Genomic DNA, 19,473 nt, shown 5'->3' with positions numbered 1-19,473 from the left:
TGTGTACATGTGGAAGTTAATGACAGATATCTTCCTCAATAACGGCACCTATCATTATTATTTTCTAAGGCATGGTTTCACTGTGTAACCTAGCCCAGTCATGAACTCACTGTGCAGAGACCACTCTAGCTTTGACCTCCTAAAGATTCCCCCTACCTCTTGCCTCCAAGTACTGGGACTAAAGGCACATGCTACCACAACCTGGCCTCCACATTATTTTTGAGACACTGTTTCTAGATGAATATGGAGTTTTATCAGTTGGACTAGACTGGCTGGCAAGCCCTAGGCATCCTTCTGTCCCCCTCCCAGTGCTGAGACTGCAAGAGCAGGAAGTCACGCAGGGATTTGTATGTAAAGGCTGGGATCAAAGGTTTAAGTTCTCATGCTTACACAACAATATACTTCTCATGCTTGCACAACAAGCACTTGATTTACTCAGTCAGGCACAGAGATGATTTTTAAGTTCTATTTGGATGTTGGATAGTTTATCTTATAATCTGCTAATATGGTGATAGGTTTTGTAAAGGTAAATCAACCTTACATTACTCAAACTCCAAATGATAATGGCACATTATGTGTGTGTACATATATGTAATGCATATATATACACATATATGTATATGTATATATATTTAATTTTCTGAAATCTCACAGCCATGTTTATGAAGAGTATAGTTTTATGCCATTTTTCTTTCTCACGCAGTATGTTTGCTTTTGCTGTCTGAAAAGTGTTATCTACAATTTTTTAGAAGAATTAGTCTTATTTTTTTGGTCTGTGTATGTGTGATTGTCTATGTAATGTGTGTGTATGTTTGACTATACATTGTGTATGTATGTGTGTGATTTGTTTATATATGTGTGTTTGATATTTGTATATGTGTGTTTATATGTGCATGTGTGTATATGTGTGCATGTGTTGTGCGTTTGTACATGTGTGTATATGTTTGTATATTGTGTATATATGTGTGTATGTATGTGTATATGTGTGTATGTATGTGTGTGTATATGCCTCTATGTTTGTGTGTGTTGCTTTTGCCTTGTGGTTCTTGTTACTGTTGTTGGTTTCTTTTATTGTTGTTATTTGTTTGAGATTGTGTCTCCTTTTGTATTTTTGACTGGTCTTGTAATCTTCCTGCCTCAGACTTCTGTGTGCTGGAATTATATTCCAGTACCACCCCTCATGGTTATAATGTCTTCCTGACCCTGCATGTCTCAGCTCCAATTTATTTCTTGTTCCATAGTCTGATAAGTTGTCTGCACTGTGTAAAATCTCCAAGAGACAAGTTTCTGTTCCTTCTTCAGATTCCTCAAGAAATTCTAAGTCCTTAGAGAACATTATTTCAATACCCTGACAGATTTTATGTGGGGGAAACAGCCTTTGAAGGTACAATCTTGTGAAGACTTTAACAGTGAGACCATCCTGTATTCTCTCTCTCTCTCTCTCTCTCTCTCTCTCTCTCTCTCTCTCTCTCCCTCTCCTTCTCCCTCTCCCTCTCCCTCTCCCTCTCCCTCTCTCCTGTGTAGAACATGTATATATGCTTGCATGCTTGTATGTGTATGTGTCTGTCTCTCTTTGAGTGTGTGTATGTGAATACACATGTATGTTTGATATATAAGCCTGTATGTGTGCCTTGTGTATGTGCCTGTGTATGAGTCTGTGAGTTTGTCTGTGTGTGAGTCTGTGACTCTGTATGTGCCTGTGTGTGTGCCTGTGTGTGTGTGCCTGTGTGTGTGCCAGTGTGTGAGACTGTATATGTGCCTATGGAGGCCAGATGAGGATAACAGTGTCTTTCTCTCTTTTTTCCTTATTTTTATTTTGAAATATTTTCTGAGTCTTAAGCTCACCATTTCAGCCTGGCTGGCCTATAAGCTCTCAAGGTCTGCCTATCTCAATCCCACAATGCTGAGGTTGCAGGCATGTGGGTCCACACCCAACTTTTACAGGGGTGCCAGGGATTTGAACTCAGGTCTTCTTGCTTCCATATCAAGTGCTCTTACTTGAGCCATCTCCTGTAAGTGATCTTATAAGAGTGATGCAGGGACACTCAACACAAATGAGAATAAAGGGTAATATTTTGAGGATCCCAAAGCAGAGGAAATGGGGATACTGGGGGGAGACACAAGAAGCTGGAAGAAGCAAGAACAGCCTTTTCTATAACCCCATCCCCACCATGGCATTAGACTTCAGGCTGCAGAACTATGAGAGAACACATGACTAGTTCAACCAATCAGTCAATTAGTAAACAATGAGTCACCTTCTACGTGTCTTTCCACTTACTATGAAACTAGGACCAATAGAGACGAGGCATGATCTCTGTTAACACCCACAAAGCAAATAGAAGAAGCAAGATTCAAGGCCAGCTCAATCTCATTTCAAACTCAGCTTGTTGGTATGACCTTTTAGCACAAACACCAGAGCCCAAACTATGGAGTGAGTCTCAAGTATAATTCTTCAAAATAAACAAACAAACAAACAAACAAACAAATAAATAAATAAATAAGAATCAAGGCTTCATGGTTACACATACAGGAAACCCTTCTACGGACACTTCCTGGTTTCAATCCATTAGTGACGATGGACCATGTCTCCCCATTTGGATGGACCCTTATCATGTCCTCCCCCAGCTGAGAATCCCAGCACCTTCTGTTGCCTAATAGCCACCACTCGTGTGGTGGAAACCAAGCCATGTCTAGTAGTTGCCTATACTGCCAAACCATTTGCCCACAGCTTGCGCTAGAATAAAACCTTGAGTCAACAAGACAGTCAGATAAACCAAGTGCACTTTGGAAATGCAACTAAAACACAACCATCCTAAAAGCATGGGATAACAAGGTCTGGAGAGATTGTATCCGCCTTCCACATGCATCGGCCATTCTTTCTTTTCTACTGTTTCAGGAGTAGAGCTCTGAACAAGAAATCCCAAGTTGCCGCTCAGGAAATGGAATCTTGAGGCAGAGGAACGTGAGTGAGGTTGGAACAGGATGAAGCTCTGTGGGCAGTGGTGCCATGATGATGTCAAGGCTTATTATAGATGTTGGGAGACAATAGAGAACTGGGTGTAGTGTGGCAAAATGTAGGCATCCTCTCCTTAGATTCTACAGTCCACTCTCAACTGAAGCACAGGGTTTCAACTCACTGCTTGGTGCTCTTCAGCTTAGAGCAGAGGTTCTCAGCCTATAGATCGCCTCCCCTTTGGAAGTCAAACAACCTTTTCAAAGGAGTCACCTAAGACCACGAGAAATATCAGATATTTACACTACTATTCATGACAATACCAAAACTACAATTATGAAGCCGCAATGAAAATAATTTTACAGTTGGGGGTCACCTCAACATGAGGAACTGTATTAAAGGGTTGCAGCATTAGGGAGTTGAGAACCACTGGTCTAGAGTGTGTTCTGTGGTAGCCTATATGAGGCATAGAGATGTACAGGTATACTTAAAGGGCACCTCAATCAGAGACTCACGCACCTGTGAAGATCGCTCATAAGCTGTGCAGCCCTGCTAGCACTGTCATCCCTGGCAGCCACCATTCCCTGCTCCCGTTTTCAAGTCAGTGCTCAAAGAAAGGGCAACGTTTCATAGAAAAAGCCCGTGTATTTCAGGACTTGGTATGCTCATCAGTGTTCAGCCTTCATGGTTCACATAGCTCAGCCTACTATTTATGGGGTTCAGACTCCTGGATGAACGCTCACCCTAGAAGAACCTCCCAGGGTACAAGGCAAGGAGCAGAGGCTAAGTCGAAGTTGTAGGGAGCCAGGCTTCCATAGCACAGGGGCATACAGGTCTGAAGCCACCTGGCAAAGGAGGGACAGTGGAGCAGTGAGCCACCTGTGTCCTTTTAAAAGACTGCTCCTGGCCTGAACTCCCCAGCAGGAGTATTTTTCCTGGTTTTCACAAGTCCTTGGAAGCTTGGCAGAAAGTTCCAGTGATGCATGGATCAGTTCCCATCTTTAGATCTTTCAATGGCTGCAGCAACTTGCCAAGCTAAAAACAACTCCAACTGAGAAGAGACCAGGATGCTTCACAACAGCTGAGGGAGACTTCCCTTCCTAACCCTGGAAGAGATGGCCAGAGTGAAGGTTCGTGGGCCATTTTTGTGTTAAACAGAGCTTCCCAAGAGCCCTTTTCTGCAGAGCCCACAAGTGGTCTCTAAATATACCTATCTAAAACAATTAAGGAGACGTATCTCAGCCTTTGCAGGGTCACACTGGGTACCAACAAGTTAGCGTATGCATCTTGGCAGTATCAGCTACAAATCATAGACACTGGTGTGAGATTATTTTGAGGCATATTCAGAAGTACATTAAAGGGCTCCCTGAGAGTCAGGGGCAATAGTTAACGCTGACTGAATAGGATAGCAAACAAGCCTAAGTAGGAATGGGAATCAGAAGACCCAAATGGCTCCCTGAGAAAAGTTAAAGACCGAAGTAAAAGGAGACCGCAAGAAAAGAGAAAAACATGAGTTCGGTTCCCAGGCAGGCTATCTGATTAGCTTCTTAATCTTAACTCTGTATGTAACTTCTGTAAGCCTGTTTTCCATGTCAACCGTTGTTCCCCCATAGGATTCTTGGGGAGATGGCAAAGAGCTGAGGTGCTTGCCCCATGTTCGCGGTGAGCACTGAGACCCTAGAAACGTTGCAGCATGCTAGGATGGGTGCAAGTCCTTGGGAGCACAGAAGATACAGATGGAAGCCAGTAAGACAGAAGCGGGCAAGATCGAGTAAGGCAGCAAGACACAGCCTCTGTCCCCTGGGCCCCTCTATGCAGACTCTGCCAGATCTCCAGGCTCCACTAACCAGACACTGATTTGCCAGGCCACTCTGTTCCCTTACACCCCGCTTCCCTTCCAGAATGCACTGTTTCAGGTGGGGAGTTAGAGGGATCAGCAAATTGGAATTTGCGTAACTTCTGGAAAGAGCCCTTAAGGTGGGCCCAGGCTTAAAGAGACTAATGTACCTTTATTACACAGCTCAGGCCCCGAGGCAATGCATCAGGCCAGGTACGTGGTTCGGTTGTGTTCCATTTTGTTTGAAACTTTCTGTGAGGTCTGCAGTTGCTTGAGTTCTACCTCTGTGCACTCCAAGCACCTAACTCTCACGCATGAGTGGACAAGAATGGGCATGCTAACATCCTGAAAGTCGTCTCAGATTGTTGGTTTATTGCATATGCATATATACATAAACATTTATCACTGTCATCACATGCTAGAAATGTAGACTTATAAGTACAGGTATATACACATATGGATAAATATATATTGCACACTTACGAAAGCATATTAGCTATTGCTAATGGCATTGCTTCACAAGCCCTGTCCACTCTACAGCCCTGAATTATCCTCTCTGGCAAGCTTTGAACCCTCTCAGTGGAGTAAATACTTACACCAAGCATTCAGCCTAATTTAAATCAAGTCCAAAGCTAGCCAATATTTCCTCGTCATAATCCACTTTGATTGTTATTGATTTGTATGTCTGCAAAGTGCCAGGAAACAGGAGAGGCCTTGGTATGTTTCACCACTGACCAGCCATTTGTTGGTTGGTTTCTGGCTCACCCTTGGCTCTCTAACAGTGTCTCTTTAGCTCTTCTACAGATGGTGCCACCTTCTGCCCCGCAGAGGTCCCTACTCATAAGGAAATGAATTATCAATAAAAAAATTGGCAATCATAGGCAATTAAAAATCAATTATTCAAAAGAACTTAAAATGATAAGACAGTTTGAGCTTTATTTAGCAATGAAGGAAAATAAAAATATTTTATTCTTTATATAAGCACACACACTCATGCATGTACCCACATGTGTGTGTCAGATCAATTCAGAACATTCAAAGAGAAATTTATGCCTAGGGTTTGACTGGCAATAGTCCTTCTGCACTGCTTTCTAACAAGTTCTATTTCCTCATTATTGTCTAGATTCTGGCTCTTTCTATTTTAGTATAAGTCTGAAAAATCCCTAGTTATCTTATGGTCATTGAGTAACTGGAAACAACTGAAACCAAAGCACAGTGGTAGTCGGGCTGTGGGAGGGAGATTTCTATCTTGATGATAGATAACGTTAAAGTTTTCCAGGATGTATGAAGTCCAGCAATCACTTTATGATTGTCATCAATAACTCTCCCTCATGCATCATTGTCTAGTTACTTTTCTGTAGCTTTGACACCATGATAGAAAGAAGGGTAGGCTTCACCTGAACTTAGGAGTCCAGAGAATTAGAGAATCAACCTAAGCTTGTCCATGACTAGCTTACAAATAAATGAGACTCAGACTATGGTTATTTTATTTGGCTTTGACAGTTACTGGGGGGTAGAGAGGTTTAACCCTAATCTAACTCTTCTAACTGCCAACCTGGCTACCTCCCCAGTGGTGTACCCAGATATTTGCTGTTTCTCCTGGCCACGTGCACGTGGTCCATCTCCCCACCTAGTGGCTTCCTCCTCTCCTCTTGTTCTTCCTTCTTCTCTTCCTGGTCTCTCCTCACTCTTGTCTCTTGTCTACCCCTAACCAGGTAATTCAAATCCCACCTACCTCTAATCCCTCTACTAATTGGCCGTAGCCATTTTTATTTAACCAGTAATTTCAAATCAAGGAACAAAGTTTGCATAACAAAAGCTTGTAAATGTGAAAAGTCACTCATAGGCCTAGACCTTCTGGTATAGAATTTAGCATTATAATACACAGCAACAGTCCAAAGCTCAACAAATTAGAGAGTCCATAATGGTAGGAAGAGAGTGGCAGTAAACCACAGGTGTGGTGGCAAGGACAGGAGGCTGAGCGCTCATGTCTGGAACTTAATAAACATGAAGCAGAGAGAAGAAACTGGAAGTGGCATAGGGTTTTTAAACTCTCGAAACCTGCCTCTGGTGACATACTTCCTTCAATGAGGCCACACTTCCTAAACCTTCCCAAACAGCACCAACAACTAGGGACCAAGTATCCCAACACATTACTAACAGATTGTCAAGATAAATCCAATTTGTCAAACTGTAGTAAAGACCTTCCATCAAGGCAAAGACAATTTACTAGAGGAGAAGGAGTTGGTGGTTAGAGGGTCAAGGAGAGCACTATGTGTGATTAAATTCAAAGTACCCCCAAACAACAATCAAACACACACACACACACACACACACACACACACACACACACACACACAGAGGAAAGAAAGTGACAATGCTTTTGGTGCAAATCAACTCTAAACTGCCAAATCCTCAAATCAGTCCTGACTCTGACCCAGAAATGCTTCTACACTGCACAAGGTTCCATTATAAATTTTGCACTTAAGAAAAAGAGCAAACTTGCAGTAAACATTTTCTCTAAATTATGAGTTTACTTTAGGTTTTTATACTTGGTCTCTTTTCCTTTCTCAAGACCTTAAACAAGTAAATATTTGAATTTCTAATTTTTCTTTTCAATACATAGAGTTGTTTGCATATGGTTGTAGAAGCCAAATATTTAAGATATGCAGTTCAATGTTATTAAAACTGGTACATTTTTGGTGACTCAGCTACATTTTGATGGCCTAAGGAAATAAAATCAAGAGACAAAGAACCAACTTTTAAAAGAAGTATAACTAATTTCACCCACATGTTGCTCTGGCTTTAGGCTTTTCTTTTCTCTTATTGACTCCTAGAATTAGAAGAACACATTTTACTTCCAATAGAATGATCAAAATTACCCTTCTATTACATTCTTTTTATTTTGGCTATAGTATACTTATTGAAAATGTAACTGTGCTTGAAAAACATTTAACAAAAAAATGACACTACTCCCAATTTCTATGCCAGGACAGACATTATTAATCAATCATGCTACTCTTCCTAGCGAGCTTGGACAAAGCCACACAAATTTTCTCTGTGCTGTGTTACAAACACTTAACTAAAATTTATTAGAATTAGTATATTAAATGAATCCTATTTTATGTTTTGGCTCTGGTATAGCAGCTGCTGACATTTTCTTTCAACTGTCTTAAATTACTTTGTGTGTGTGTGTGTGTGTGTGTGTGTGTGTGTGTGTGTGTGTGTGTGTGTACATACCATGGTGTGATAGTGTGCACATGAGAGTCAGGGGACAAATCTCAAGAGGCAGTTCTCTCCCTCTGCGATGTGGGTCCCAGGGATGAAATTCAGGCTTGGCACCAAACACCTTTACCTGGCTAGCCATCTCATTGGCCCTAGATGTTGACAAGTATAAAATTTAAGGAAGAGGAGACTCTTACCAAAACTGTATTTGTTCATAACTCACATATATAGGAAAATAGAAACAATAAAACAGCAACATTCACAATACAAATCTCTTTTGTTGCTGCTCGTTAAATGGATTTGTTCTTATATCTGTTACTATTTAAGTGCAACATAATTACATATTATAGAGTGAATATACTACTTTAATAGAGGTCATTATTTAAGCTTTGTTATAACTATTTTTTATTTGTTTCATTAGAGTACATAAATACTTTGAGGTGGGAGGGGTTTTTATAAGATGAAAAGATGGTTTTTAATTATTATGGTTTTCGTTTGCTTGGAGCTGATGTTCGTAATTAACACATATTAGAATCAAATGCAAGCATGTATTTTATGCTCACTGGAGTATATGAAATGCAGCTTCTCTCCGTGGGCTGTGTGTACAGCATCATCTTCACAGTAGCCTCTGAACACCCTAGGTAATGGGAACACTATGCTGCTGGGCTGACCTTTGTCGTCACTAGTATTGCATCAACTTTTTTACAGAGTTGACACAATGTCACATTTGCTTGATGAAAATAATCATAGTAAAATCTCCCATTAGTGACTAAAGTCAGATCAGGTTTGACTGATAGGCAGCATAGTCTGAAGACTGGGAACTTCATGACAACAATCCTGTCTTGGTCCACTTTGAGTTACTATGATTGAATATCAAAGGCTGGGTAATTTATAGAGAGTACGGACTCATTTAGGTTATAGGTCTGAAGACTTGGAAGTTCAAAACAATGTCCTGACATCTGGGTAAGGTCTTTGGCAATATCATAACACTGAGGACACTGCATGGTGGGATGGCCAAATGTGCCAAATGAGGGTTCTCATCTATTTCTTACAAGAATCAGTGCATTATGGGAGCAGGGGCTACTATTGTTGTTATATCTTATTCTAACTACTTCTCAAAAGCCTTTCCTCCAAATACCATCAAGTGTGAATTTGAAGATCAAGTGTTTAACATACACATCGAGAAAGGTGCCATCTGAATCATAGCAAATGCAAAATGAAAGTCAGTCTCAAGCTGTTTGTTGTGTCATAGTTATTGTTCTTTTTTCTCAAACTTTATAATTTTGTTACTGCTGCTCATAACAGAGAGTGACAAGTGACCTTTCCCTGTTTGTGGACGCACAGCTGGACTTTATCTCTCAGTCTTTTCTATACTAAGTGCGGCCAGGGCTCAGCTCTGGCCCATAGCATACAAGCAGTAATGCGAATCACTTCCAAGTTCCCAGCTGCCGGCTCCATGACCTTCTACCAGATGGATCGGACAAACACTGTGGATTTGGAAGTCAAGGGTGAAGGTGGTGAGGCCATAGGTTGGACCCTGCCTGAGCCTTCTCTCGTCATCACCAATAAGAAGCACCCATTTAGAATTTTTAGTATGGAAGTAAAGCATGTATCGGGTGGAAGCCATTATAAAGTTCTGGAATAGTTCCTTAAATAAGTGTTTCTGTATCTGAGAGTAGGCTGACTGGAGAAACGAAGTGGAGTTCGGAGCTGATAATCAGCTAGGTAACTTTTTCATAGTGTACATTCTAACTACCTCTTAGCAGATTCTTACTCAAACCCAACCCTGACAAATCAGGGAAAGTAACAGAAGCAGGAATAGAAAGCTTACAAAGAGGAAATCATACAAAGAAACTGAGGCAAGCAACAATTATGCCACTTGTCCCAGGGCTTCAAGCCAAGAACTGGCCAATCCAGAATTTAGACATAGTTGTTCAACTTTAGAGCCTCCATGCTAGACCTCTGTGTTAGCCTGACTCCTGAGTTCTACTGGGCATGGCCCAAGAAGCCATTTCTTCGCGAGTTTTTTGAAAGTGGTACATTTTCAATTGTCTGTGAGTGTTTCTGCTTGGAAGGCAATCTACAACATCTTGATGCTGATGTTGCTACCTCATGTCCAGTTAATGACGTCATAGGTTATTTCTTCTCCATGAAAGTGAATACTATCATCGGGGACAGATTTCAACAGTACCATCTAGTGGAGAGCATCACCATATACCAAAGCAGACCCTGTGATCTGTGAGCCACTTTCATGTTCCTTCCCTAACTTACCTGCTTAGTTGAGAACCAAGGAGGAGCTCTAGGAGCCTGTTCCAGCTCTAGGAGCCTGTTACTCACTGGTCAGCCCCACATAAGTCAACTGACATGTTTATGGGAGCCAGCATTCTGCCAGTAATACTTGGATGTTGTCATGGTTTGAATATGCTTGGCCCAGGGAACGACACTATTTGGAGGTGTGGCCTTATTGGGATAGGTATGTCACTGTGGGCATGGGCTTTAAGACCCTCATCTTAGCTGCCTGGAAGTCAGTCTTCCACTAGCAGTCTTCAGGTGAAGGAGAACTCTGAGCTCTACCTGCACCATGCCTGCCTGGATGCTGCCTATGCTCCCACATTGATGATACTGGACTGAACCTCTGAACACTTGTAAGCCAGCCCCAATTAAATGTTGAACTGACAAGAGATGTCTTGGTCATGGTGTCTGTTCACAGCAGTAAAACCTAACTAAGACAGATATGCTCTACTAAATTCTAGTGGGACATCAGTGATTGCACAAACAGGCGTATAGCCACCTTGCCAGGTTTCAATACGAGATCCACCAACATGACTTTTTCTAAGGTAGGTTAACATGGCTCAAGCATCTTATTTTAAACTGAGGAGATTATTTTGAAAATGATAATTTCAGAGTTGTTGGAGGTTAAAAAGGTGAGTTATAAAAACATGTGGCAAGCTGCCTAGAACCATTCGCTATTATTATTATTTCAGAGACTGTAGAATCACAGAACTGGAAAAAAAAAAAGAAATTTCAAAAGACCAACTCCAAAAGTGGTAGGGGGTAGGGAGAATGCCAGAGAATATATTTAAAGAAAACAATGCCTGGATTGGGCCTGATGGTATAGGCCTGTAATCCCAGCTACTGGAGAGTCTTAGACAGAAAAATTGCAAACTCATGATCAGGCTGAGCCATGTAGCCAGACTCTGTCTAAAAACGAGATTTTAAAAGGCTTGGTAATGCTGCTCAGTGGCAGCATGCTTGCCTGGCAAGGGTAAGGTCCTGGGTTCAAACCCCAGTGCCACAAAAGAAAGAAAGCGAGAGGGGAAGAGGAAGAGACAGGGAAGGAAGGGAAAGAGAGTGAGAGAGAAAGGAAAGGGAGAAAGAAGGATTAGAAAGAAAACAATACAAAGCTGAGAGAAAATTTGGCAAGTCAGCATAATAAAGGAACCTGAAAATTAGCAAAGCTGGAGGCAAACTGTCTATGACACTAGTTGTCAGGTCTTCAGCAAGCACATGATTCATGTGGACCTCACATCGTGGGAAGTGAATTAATAAGTGCAAATGTGTGCTCTAATGTCAACCCACCTTGCAAACCTTCCTCATGTTGCTTGTTCTTAGAGAGCACATTTTCCTAGGCCACTGCTAAATTTAGTTTTTAATAAGTGCTAGAACTTCACTAGGTAGGCAAGAGTAAAAGCAAGAGCAAGAGCAAGCATTCAGATGCTGAAGCAGGAACGTTTTAAGTTCAAAGCCAGCCTGAACTACACTGTGAGTCCCTGTCTCAAGACTTCTCTCTCTCTCTCTCCTTTTTTCTCTCTCTCCTTTTCTCTCTCTCTCCTTCTCTTTCTCTCTCCCTCTCTCTCCTTTTCTCTCTCTCCTTTTTTCTCTCTCCTTTTCTCTCTCCTTTTTTCTCTCTCTTTCCTTTTTTCTCTCTCTCCTTTTCTCTCTCTTCTTCTCTCTCTCCCTCTCTCTCTCTCTCTCTCTCTCTCTCTCTCTCTCTCTCTCTCTCTCTCTTTCTCTGTTAGCTGATCTACATGAAAGAGAAGCAATAGGGTTCTCAGATTTCATCAGCTCGTTCTCTACCCATTTTGATGGAATCTCTGAAGTAATTAAACTACCAGTTGACTCCACCTTAGGGACCTGTATTTATAGCAGTTGCTGTATTTCTCTATATTTCTTTGAACAAACACAATATATTAAAAAATTATATAAAATCAGAAATTACATGGTCATATTTCATTCATACTATGCTCTTTACTTAACTTTTCTAAAATCTTACACGGGTTACTATGCAACCTTTCATGCTGGTAGGCATGCCATCTCCTTAGAGGAAATTAAACCAGCTTTAAGAGATTTCAAATTGCCAAACCTGGCACAATTTGAGATTGGGTGAATATTGACAATGTGAGCAGAAAATATTGTCCATTAGCTTTCTCCCCCTAGATGTTCACAGTAAATAATATATTTCATTCACATTAGTTCTGATAAATAGATAAAAAATAAAAAAGTCTTTTTTAATAATTAAATTCAAACATAATAATATTGAGTTAAAGTAGTCATTTATGAGCATAATAATATTTACATAAGAATTATCAGTAAATCCTAAGGCTAGAAGTGACACCCAAATGCAACTTAAATTGGAGCTTGGGCATGGAAGCTGTAGGTAGAAAACGTCCCCTGTTAACAAATGGGCTAGCTAATACAGAGATGTAGGACATGAATAAAGATACATAAATATTTTCTCATACTACCCTTATAGCTTTCCTGTAATTCTGAAGCTATATCACATGAAAATTACTCCATATAATTATCAATCAAATAAGGCCTATGTCATTTGCATATCTAAATTCATGTTACATCAGTATTTTGGTGAAAGTGTTAAATAATTGACCTAAGAAAATATCAACTTTCAACGGTTAGCAAACTATGACTAATTGTTTGTAAATATCTTATTAAATTTTGGGTTTTCTGGAATACAACCTCAGCATAAAATATGGTAACTGTCAAACTCTCCCGACACATTCTGGGTTTGGAATCTAAGGCCAGCTAGCACTTAGACTACAAGACCCATGTTCTCTGTGGAAGGGCTGGCAAGTAATACAAACACAAGGTGAGGGCTGGCAAGCTTCATCTCCTGCTCTCAATGAAGAAGAGACTCAAATGGGAAATGGCTTGAAAGGACTCAGATGCTTAAGTTGGACTGGTTTAACATGATGTTATTTATTCCCCACCACCCCTGTCTCTTGTAACTAATTTTTTTCAAAGCCTACTTTTGATGATGGTTTTAAAATGCTTTAACCTCTCTTCTAGCCCACCACTTACCACAAGTAGTGGGGGGGGAATAGATATAGGGGAGGTGGACCTATTAGAAATTGTTCTTTGGAGCAAATCCCATCTGTGTTGTCAGGAAATTGACAGTTCAGTTCCCAGGTCAGCAGCAGCAGCTCAATCCACTTGCAAACACGGCATGGATACACCAGAAGTCCGGTTCAGTAGAGTTGGGATAGCAGCATAAATCAGCAGCAGTGACGCAACCTAGCAGAGACAGCCAGGCTTTAGCCAGATAGACACGAGTCAGCAGGAGGGACCAGGACCACCAGGAACACCAGGAAAAGTTCTCGGCTGTACCTCTCTGAGAAGAGAAGATCAGCGAAGACTCAAGACCAACAAGCATTGCACAGCTGGCCTCAGTACGTTTGTCTCAGCTGTCATCACTCTGCCAATTGGCCTGAGGCCATGGAAACTGCAGGAAACCATAGCACACCACCAGAAGTTTTTTGTTGTGTTTCTCTCTATGAAGTCCCGAAAAAAAAAAAAGGAGCTCAATTCTGCAGTGTAAGCTGGACCAATACATGCGTGTAGTTAGTGAAGAGTTCCTTATCACATGTCATCTCGTGTGTTTGCTTTAACAGGGACATCAATATTAAGAATGTAAAAATGAGAGGCGTTATCTTTTCCCTCTAACATGAAGCAGTGAGAGGAGAGACGTCTGCTCTCTGCATCTTTTCTACGAGTGTGAGTGGATGAGTACTTCTACCAGTCATGCTAGGAAAGGAAAATGTAAAGGAAAAGAAAGAAAGAAAGAAAGAAAGAAAGAAGGAAGGAAGGAAGGAAGGAAGGAAGGAAGGAAGGAAGGAAGGAAGGAAGGAAGGAAGGAAAGAAAGAAAGAAAGAAAGAAAGAAAGAAAGAAAGAAAGAAAGAAAGAAAGAAAGAAAGAGTAAAGGAAATCTAGGAAAGCCAGCTAACACTCAAACGTGGAGCTAGTGTCTTTCCTAAGGAGTGAAAGGGGAGACAGTATGAATAATGGACTAGAAGATTTGATTCTTACTGGAGTCTACACTCACACAGCAGATCTTACATGCTGACAGTGTGGGGAAAAGAGGAAACTCTGAAGGAGGCAGTCCTGAGTGTATGTGTGTTGTTGACAAGGGCACGGCCATCTCATTTCCTCCTGGGATAGGCTCAGAGGGATGGATGGAAAAGCCTTTGTCTAGTCTATGTGGATGCTGATAAAGTGAGCAGAAAATGTCCACCATAGCCTTCTCCCTCTAGATGTTTACAGCCTGAAGACTGCTACCCTACAGACTAGCTAACCTGCCTCCTTAATCTAACTATATACCAGAAACCTCCCTGGTTCAGCCGTAAGCAATAATCCTGCCTCCAGTCCAACTATGTATAATAGACCCACTGAGTTTCCTGGGTGCTGTGGCTTCTCCATTGGAGAGCCTAGTCAGCTCAAATCCAGATCTTCTGTGTCTATGTTTGTCTTTTTTTTTCCATCCCTTCAGTTCCCCTATAAGAGCTGACCCTGGACCTGTGCAGGATGAAATAGACAAAAATATATCTCCTACTTTAGGAGGCATCCCCAGAGTAGGCTGGACCTGAAAGGTGTTCTTGTCTCTGATGGAGAATGGAGAATCACTGCAGGTATGTGTGAAGGTGGTTTAGAGGGATTCTATGTGAAAAATAAAAAGAAGTCCATGGGTTTCAAATATACTTACATATATATGTAAATCTTTAAGTGAGAACATTTGTAGATACAACTTTTTTTCCTTTTATGTTTCAGAGGTTTTTAAATTTTTTTATGTATTTATTTATTTTTTTATTAGATATTTTCTTTATTTACATTTCAAATGCTATCCTGAAAGTTCCCTATACCCTCCCCCCACCCTGCTCTCCTACTCACCCACTCCCACTTTTTGGCCCTGGCGTTCCCCTGTACTGGGGCATATAAAGTTTGCAAGACCAAGAGGCCTCTCTCCCCAATGATGGCCGACTAGGCCATCTTCTGCTACATATGCAGCTAGAGACATGAGATCCGGGGGTACTGGCTAGTTCATACTGTTGTTCCACCTATAGGGTTGCAGATCCCTTTAGCTCCTTGAATACTTTCTCTAGCTCCTCCATTGGGGGCCCTTTGTTCCATCCAATAGCTGACTGTGAGCATCCACTTCTGTGTTTGCTAGGCCCCGGCATAGTCTCACAAGAGATAGCTATATCAGGGTCCTTTCAGCAAAACCTTGCTGGCATATGCAATAGTGTCTGAGTTTGGTGGTTGATTATGGGATGGATCCCTGGGTGGGGTAGTCTCTGGACGGTCCTTTCGTCTTAGCTCCAAACTTTGTCTCTGTAACTCCTTCCATGGGTGTTTTGTTCCCTATGTAGATACAACCTTTAAAGCACCCTGATTCCCTTTCATTGTCCCATAGCCCTCATAAAAAGGCTTAGCTAACATGAAATTAATTCTTTTGAAATATCTTTTTAGGCCAATTTGCATTTGGAAGATTGGAGCATCAGGATTTGAAGGAAGTTGTATAAATTTGTCTGCACTGGTACTCACATGGAAGAATATGCTTATTGCTCTAATCTGGCACAAAAGAGAGTTACTCTGACTTAATAAATTGCTTCAACTGTGCTGAAGTACAAATGCCTCGTTATTCAATAATGTTTAGAAGAAACAAGAGACTTGTTAATATTTACATCCCTACTAAAGCCTGTCACTCAAGTAAGTGCGTTGTACTCACTAGCAAACATAATTATTCTTGAGATCTAGCTTGCTTTGGTTGTGTTTGGCCAGTGCCTCTGTGGGTGAGTATTGGAACCAATTAAAGCACATGGTAGTGAGAGATCCAGGCCTTGGCTGTGGGGGAACATCTGCCCTTCTGGAGTTGTATAATGATGAGAAGACACAACAAAAGAGAGAACACGGCTTCGGGATTTAAATGGACTGCCTTTGGCGTTTATTTGTAACTTGGATAAATATATGAGTCTTTACTGTATACATTAACAACACAATTAGGACTCTCTACTTTTGAGCCACCCTTATCCTCAACTCAATACTTGCCTTCTGTACTCTCTAAGTGTTCCAATGCCTTTACATCCCTTGCCTCCAAGTTCTTATCCCAATACCTAGAAGCCTGGGATGGAATCCTTGTTTTCTTAATCATTAGCACGCCACCCTTCAGTGTGTTCTTACTCTAAACTTCCCAGCATCCCACCCCTGAGCTCCCTCTCCCAGCAACAGCACCTGAAAGCCTCAGTCAGCCTTGATAGGAGTCCGGTTGAATACTATTGGTTTTACTATTCAAACTCTGTGGGTGAGTCAGCAGCTCAGGCACTAGGTGGCCTAAAGATCCTGGCCTCGAAAACATCTCATGGCCCTGAGTTAAGGCAAATATAGCCTTTAGCACAGTATAAACATAGCTCTGTCATGTGGCTCTTCTCTACATTGCCAGTGGTTAGTGGCTGGGGAAGAAGGGTGAAAACGGAATCACCCCAGTCTACAAAGTGGCTGGACATTTCCTGTTGAGTGTATCCTTGAGGCAGACATAGCAGTTAAGCTTAGAAGAAGAATCGAAGTATTCCTATTCTACTGAATAGGAAGTAGAAGCAACTGGACTGAGAGTTTGGCATGCTTATGACTCCGGGAGCCTCACAGGGTACTGTCAAGACATCCTCTTGGCCAGGCGGACAGATTGAATCATCGTATGGTGACTTGGCAAGAGCAAGAGGATGTCTCCAGCCTCAGTATAAAATCTGTGTTAGACAACGCCATTTATTCAGTGCCTTTGTCTGGGAGCTTACATATTCATTCATAGGACTGCTCTGAATAGAGGAAGTCTTTTAGTTTTACCTATGGCAGATCTTAGAGACGCCAGCCACTCACTTCATTTTCCTAGCTTTCCCCAGAAAATCTGGCCTTGTTCCAAAATTTCCATAGCTGTGGCATGGATTTAGATGCTGAGAGGACTTTCAATAGAGGAAAAAAAGGAAGAAAACCCCAGTGGAGTATCTAAAGATTGAAACCTAACCCAGGATTTTGAGTCCCTTCAAGTCTTTTATGACTACACAAGCTACCAGAAAAGAAGGTTATAACAAAAAGCTGGTGTTTATTTGCAATACACGCTCCCCTTTGACACCATGTGATGAACTTGCCTCAAGACTGAGCAGATTCTGTAAGTCCCCTCTTCCAGAGGAGAACATAACCACTTCCTGTTTTAGATTTCTTTTTAAGAATTGAGAACTTTAAGAGCATTAAAGGGAAGCATAGCAATTTTAATTTGCAATGTCTTTTGCTTCTGTCAGTTTAAATTAAGCCCATGATATCTGAGCACAATTTCCTATATTTAATAATACATAAAGCAAGATAATTAAAAGGTATGCACACATGCTGGGAGAGAACCGTTATTGAGCAGAGCACTGACTTTAATCTCCGCCTCTGTGGATGAAATGTGGGGAAACCAAACAGCTAAAAGCAAACACAAAGGACAATGGTGGGGACTGGCTCTTCCTTCTATGACTCACACTTCCTACTGACAGGGTATTTCTACTTGAAAATTCCTTAAAGTCAACTTCAAAAGCAGGCTACTCACTAAGCTCTCTAAACCTGCTGTGTTCCTCCCTTAGGAGCTGAAATAACCAGCAGCTCTAGCTCCTTCGCCCTGGAGTCTTCCTCAACTTCCCCTTCCCTCTTGAAACAACCACTGCCCATACAGTCACCCACATATGTGGATGCAAACACAGACACATCTTGCCAAAGCCCTAGTCCCATTGCTTCTACTTCCTATCCAGTGGAATGGGAATACTTCCTATTCTTCTTCCAAGCTTAACTGCTATGTCTGCCTCAAGGATTGCCCCTTCCAGTATGCTCGATAGAAGAATCCAGAGTGACCTTTTTAAACATACATACTTGTCTGTGCCATTCCCTGTCCTCAAACATCAGCAAATTTTTATAGGATGTAATTTACATACATCTTATCGCCCCCTCCCCGCTACTGACAAGCTCCTCCTCCTTCAGCACCAGACATTTATTATCCTCATGCCCTTGCATTTCGTAGATTAGTCATATTGAAATTCACTTGCTTCCTCCAACACACCACACTGGAATCCCTTCCCCAAGACTCCACTGCTCATTACTAACCTTATTTTAAATCCCAGCTAACCTGCCTCGTCACATCTGTGAGCCTTCCCCGTGTACTCACACTGCATGCTAAATGTACCTCATCAGAGGACCCACTTATTAATAGATTAATAGTGCTCATCTACTAATCTGTATTCCCTACTGGACCATTCACTCTGTGAGGGAAAGAAGGAAGGAAGGAAGGAAGAGAGAAAGAGAAAGAAAGGAATATATAAGTATGGGTGTGTCTCTGTAAGCCCTTAGGAAACAGAGCTCTATCTGCATATTCGGGAACAGGATTGCTTTAGAACAGAGGTGACCACACACACACACACACACAGGTAGCACAGCTAGCCCTCTCACTGTGCCACAGCTGTTGGATCTGGGAAAGACTGACCCAGATCCATCCACAAATGCTCACTCTGTCCTCCTGGAAGCAGGGGCTCACCTTGAAAGGCTTGTTGTCCCATACTAATCTCTAAGTTCCTCCAAGGCAGGTTTCATAGCTAATTCACCCTTACACTCTCACAGTATCTAATAAAATGCCCTCCACAAGCAAGACATTTAATACATATTTGATGAATGAATTAATGGATGGCTGAGAAGCCAGAATTAGGAGACCTTGTTTGTACCATAATTAAGAGATCCTCTGAGGTTTGTGGCTTGGGCTTCTTTAACATATACACTGTTGAAGAATTGGATTGTGCCCAAACCAACACATGTTAACAGTCACCTGAGTTCTCAAAATACTGGCATTGGGACGATCCCAATTGTTGGCAATGTACAATTTATTGATAGCAATAAAGAAAGATTAGTGGGTGTGGAAAGCCTTGACTTCTAAATTCTGCAATGATCCCTTCCTTATGCAGAATAGGCAAAATGCACAAATAGTCTCTCCTGATTTAGCGGAGTTCCCCGGGGCGACAGGAACTGTGGATCTGCGAAAAAATTTGGGGAATGTTGTAGAAGAAGCTAGAATCTATATGTTTAACTTAGCATTGCAGAACATTTTATTTTGAGCCAGTGTATAATTAGAGAGCCTGCCATGAAAATGAGCGGTTTTGT

This window comes from Mus musculus, chromosome 2 (genome assembly GCF_000001635.26).
Source record: "Mus musculus strain C57BL/6J chromosome 2, GRCm38.p6 C57BL/6J".
In the NCBI taxonomy this organism is placed as follows: domain Eukaryota; kingdom Metazoa; phylum Chordata; class Mammalia; order Rodentia; family Muridae; genus Mus; species Mus musculus.
The sequence above is the reverse complement of the archived record's forward strand: the minus strand, read 5'-3'. Positions refer to the sequence as shown.